The sequence below is a fragment of the Gouania willdenowi genome, chromosome 6 (assembly GCF_900634775.1).
Source record: "Gouania willdenowi chromosome 6, fGouWil2.1, whole genome shotgun sequence".
NCBI classification, from domain to species: domain Eukaryota; kingdom Metazoa; phylum Chordata; class Actinopteri; order Blenniiformes; family Gobiesocidae; genus Gouania; species Gouania willdenowi.
In genome coordinates, this window is record NC_041049.1 from 25,002,651 (window position 1) to 25,007,995 (window position 5,345).

General features: G+C 38.1%; 1 long non-coding RNA gene across 1 annotated transcript; it reads right to left on the reverse strand.

Annotated features, from left to right (window-relative positions):
- Positions 1-1,371: 1,371 nt before the first annotated feature.
- On the reverse strand, positions 1,372-3,892 carry LOC114466000 (uncharacterized). Its single transcript, XR_003674370.1, has 5 exons — positions 3,635-3,892; positions 2,672-2,736; positions 2,437-2,528; positions 2,150-2,301; positions 1,372-1,828 (listed from the first exon to the last, which is right to left on the reverse strand). It is a non-coding gene; the product is annotated as an uncharacterized LOC114466000 (long non-coding RNA).
- Between the last annotated feature and the right edge of the window lie 1,453 nt (positions 3,893-5,345).

The following is a 5,345-nucleotide window of genomic DNA, read 5'->3' on the forward strand; positions in this document are numbered from 1 at the left end:
CGATACTCTCCCCGGTCATATCCGAAGTCCGAACACCACTAGTATTTTGATTCCGAATACTGCACCGATACTCTCCCCGGTCATATCCGAAGTCCGAACACCACTAGTATTTTGATTCCGAATACTGCACCGATACTCTCCCCGGTCATATCCGAAGTCCGAACACCACTAGTATTTTGATTCCGAATACTGCACCGATACTCTCCCCGGTCATGTCCGAAGTCCGAACACCACTAGTATTTTGATTCCGAATACTGCACCGATACTCTCCCCGGTCATGTCCGAAGTCCGAACACCACTAGTATTTTGATTCCGAATACTGCACCGATACTCTCCCCGGTCATATCCGAAGTCCGAACACCACTAGTATTTTGATTCCGAATACTGCACCGATACTCTGCCCGGTCATATCCGAAGTCCGAACACCACTAGTATTTTGATTCCGAATACTGCACCGATACTCTCCCCGGTCATATCCGAAGTCCGAACACCACTAGTATTTTGATTCCGAATACTGCACCGATACTCTCCCCGGTCATATCCGAAGTCCGAACACCACTAGTATTTTGATTCCGAATACTGCACCGATACTCTCCCCGGTCATATCCGAAGTCCGAACACCACTAGTATTTTGATTCCGAATACTGCACCGATACTCTCCCCGGTCATATCCGAAGTCCGAACACCACTAGTATTTTGATTCCGAATACTGCACCGATACTCTCCCCGGTCATGTCCGAAGTCCGAACACCACTAGTATTTTGATTCCGAATACTGCACCGATACTCTCCCCGGTCATGTCCGAAGTCCGAACACCACTAGTATTTTGATTCCGAATACTGCACCGATACTCTCCCCGGTCATATCCGAAGTCCGAACACCACTAGTATTTTGATTCCGAATACTGCACCGATACTCTCCCCGGTCATATCCGAAGTCCGAACACCACTAGTATTTTGATTCCGAATACTGCACCGATACTCTCCCCGGTCATATCCGAAGTCCGAACACCACTAGTATTTTGATTCCGAATACTGCACCGATACTCTCCCCGGTCATATCCGAAGTCCGAACACCACTAGGATTTTGATTCCGAATACTGCACCGATACTCTCCCCGGTCATATCCGAAGTCCGAACACCACTAGTACTTTGATTCCGAATACTGCACCGATACTCTCCCCGGTCATAGCCGAAGTCCGAACACCACTAGTATTTTGATTCCGAATACTGCACCGATACTCTCCCCGGTCATATCCGAAGTACGATATACAATTCATGGCCCATAGGGTGACTCACCATACCCAGGACAGTTAAATGCAGTGTCCCTAACTCTATACTAGGTCCACTTAAACCTTTTTCCCCTCTGTACCAATTGTCTCATCAAAAATGGCAGATCTACATTGAAGATAGAGACTATATCAAGATAAATATTAAAAACAAAAATCACTTAGTGCACATAACATTTTATTCTATCACAATAAAATTAGAATGAGTTAGAAAAAGAAACACACACACACACATATATCACACAAACAAAATTTTAAACATCTCTATCTGAGTCTTCTTCCACCTCACTCACATGCAGACAGATAGATGTTTTATCTGAATTAGGGCAGAGCCTTTTTGAAAAGTGTCCAGAGTCTGTGCATAAGTAAGTGGATCTTGGCTCAACACTTTTTTTTCTGTTATTGCCCAGTGCTTTCTAGCAGGTTTCCATCATCTCTGACAGCTGTGTTGCTCGCCACTTTGGTAGAGGCAAATTTGTAAACAGTTTTTTCTTCTGGAGAGAGGATCCTCTGTTCCACTTTGACCCATTCCTTGAAAAGCTGTGTGACAAATGGGAAGAGAGGTCAGTATCCTGACCATTTTCATTTCAGCTGTCCTAACATGAACACAAGACCCACTTTAAATATTTAATCCCATACATTTCTTGGCTAACACAATGAAACAAAACAATTATGGGTCCTTAAATTATGACAATAAATGATAACAGAAACAAATCCATTGCTGATATTAATTGTTGTTCCAATTGGTTTATTGATGCATTAACCTTAGCTCAACAGCTTGTCGCAGGCAATTAAAATGTCTTAAAGAGTCACTTTAGAAATAGCCTGTATACACTTTGTTTACAGGTGATTGATAAATACCATGATCAGTAAATGCAGCAGTATGGAGCACGGCAATAACATTGGATCTCTCCTGGTGGTAAGAGTCTTCCTACTGTTTACATCCTCCTTGGTCCCATTCAGGTCCTGCTCCTCACTGGCCTTGTAGGATTCTAAAGCCCTGTTGCAGGCTCCTAGTGAATGAAAATGACAACACAAATACTATGTCATGAATTCATACTAAATGTATTATTTTAAGGCATCTGAAAAGGATAATGATCACTCAAATACATTAAATTAGGTCCCCAGATGAACGTGATCAGACTTACTTCTAACTTGGCTTGTGCCCCAGTGTGGCTCAGCATCTTAAATGGCCCCCATCACAGCCATGGTCACTTTTTCATTGTGATCAGAACAGAATCTGTGGTGGTGGTGGTGGAGGTAGAAGATACTCATCATTCAGCAAAACATGTTGCAAAAAAAAAACAAAAAAAATCTAACTAACTGTGTTTTGTAATTTTCACAAACAGTGCCAATTCAGAGGGAAAAAGACCAAAAACATACTTGTCCTCTGGCTAGACCTTCCATTGCAGCTCTGTGAGGCTTCTATATGTATGACGGACCAAGCCCTGTATGGATATAAATACAGTGGTGATCAAATGTGTGCAATGTAGAGGACAGACATAAATACATGCTTGGACATACAATCTAGCCATAGTACATGGATTCTTCGACATGCAATACACAAGTGGTTCTCAACCTGTGGGTTAGGACCCTTCCACTCTATTAGAGTTTTTTTTTCCCGATTGCTTACAAGTATTGGTTGAAACTGAAGTCACATGTTCAAAACTCTAAACACAGCCTGCATATCCATCAGTCATCTCAGCTCAACAGTTACTCTCATCTCCAAAAGTGTTTCTCACCAACAAAACACTTCATACACGTCTCAAATGAAGCTCATTCAACCACAACACTAACAAATAATCTCATCTAGTCACTCTGAGCACACTGAACTACTAAATACTAACAACAAAGAGCATTACATTGTCAGGTAAATCAGTATTTTAATACAAAATAAGATCTTTGCACAAAAAAAATACAAAAATTACTGTAAACAAAAAAATAATCTATAGGGTACAGTTATATAAAACTCAAAATACTATAATCAATATATTTCATTTAGCTGATGTGTTTTGAACAAAGTGTGTTAGCATTTTAAAAATGTGCTGTAAACGTTTAGTGTTTTGCAGGTGGTGAACTAATTATAATATTAATAATTAAAACTAGTGAGTGAGAAAAGAGTTGATGAATGTTGTTGACTGTGGTCAGTGAATGTGTTTTGTGTGAAAACAATGAAAAATGAGTCACAGTTTAGTCCACATGGACTGAGAGATTTGCAGACCGTGTTCAGAGTTTTGAACATGTGACTTCAGATTAGACCAATGCTTATTAGCATTGAATAAAACACTAATACACATGAAAAATAGTCACACTGACCAAAAACAAATCTAATATAATAACACTTACCCTCCTTGATCTTAATCGGTCACGTCTGAGCTGAACTCCACAGCTGCGACGAAGATGTGGTTTGTACTGAAGCTCAGTAGAAGTTCCCTTGCTACCCTGATTTGCATGTGTATAGCTCACAGCATTTTCATTTACATGTTAAAGCCTCTCCTAGAATTGAGGGGAAAGGTCATGGGGGTCCTCCCCCCAGAAATGTTTTAACAAAAGACATGCAAATTCCTGCATTCTGGTGAATTTTAGCTGCAAGAAAAAGTAAAAAATCTTAATAAAAACGTTGGTACAATAATTTTTTCTGAACTCAGTCACACTTCTGTCACAACCAGTGTTGTTCTAGTTACTGAAAAAACGTAACTAGTTACTGTTACTAGTTACTTCATTCACAATGAACTATTTTGATTACTTACCGCAAAAACTAATGAGTTACATGAAAAGGTAACTTTTAAGTTACTTAGAATTAAAGAATGCATTATTTTTTGGGTCATCTGTGTCTGTACAGCTTCATATCAGCGCTGTATCAGAAAATAATCCACTGTTGATCAACTCTGTAGTGGAGGAATAGTTGTTAATGAAGCTGACTTATAATCAGAGGTTTGAATCCCTCCTACTCCTACTGTATTAACATTGCTTTGGATAAAAGCCTCTGATAAATGAAATGTTATTGTATCTAACCCTACAGTTTATAATCATTTACATTAACAGTACTAAACTCTGCTCAGTATTAATCTTTACAAATACCAATCTGACTGAAACACAAAGTATTCTATTCTTTCAATACCAGTTTATTTACCTGAGACCAGCAGAAACTGAAAATGTTACAAGGAATTCTGAAATAAATAACACAAAACAACCTGAATATTATTCAGAATCAAAGATCAAAACTTAAAGTGGCTTCACCTTCATAAAATCAGTTGTGTTTAGCCTTAGAATGTTCCTTTACAGGCATCAAAGAATGTAATGGGCTCCAAGATAATCTAAAGAACAACGCAGCTTCTCATGGGCAGTCAAAGATTGACTTTAGCACAACCATGTACGTAAGCAATGAGACTAATCAGATATAACTGAGGCAGATTGAAACTAAAAAGACAGTTTGGAAGAAAAATACACAAAATCTAAATTTTTAACAAATAATTCTAATTTAAATACTAAACTTAATACACATTAAACAACTCACATACAGATACCAAATAAATCAAATAAAGCAGGCACAATAGACCCCTAAATAATAAATAATAATAAATCAATTAATAGATCTTTAACATAATTTGTGTTGCTTTAAATCAGCAGTAAATTTAATCTATAACTAACTACAAGAAATTGATCATTTGATTTGTAAATGTAAAATATCTTCTAATTAAAAGAATACTGTAGATATACACTTTTGAAATCTATGATTTGGCCTTCATAATTTATGTATGTCTTTATCTTTGATTTTGCAGAATGGCAACGATTACATGATGTTTTTGCATTCGGAATTATTTACTCCGATTTAAATCATTCGGAATTAAAGTTGTAATTCCCGAACGAGGTTTTCTTGGAAAACAGGTTTATTCGTCTTTAGATAATTCCACTTTAGGGCTGGGGGTTGGGAAGGCTCTGACTGGACAGGGGGACAGGGGTTTATCAGGAAAAACATACAACAAACATTTTATTGTCGTCTATGAAACAGAAGACCACACACGAGAATTGTTTTCACCTTTATTTTGATTTAGTT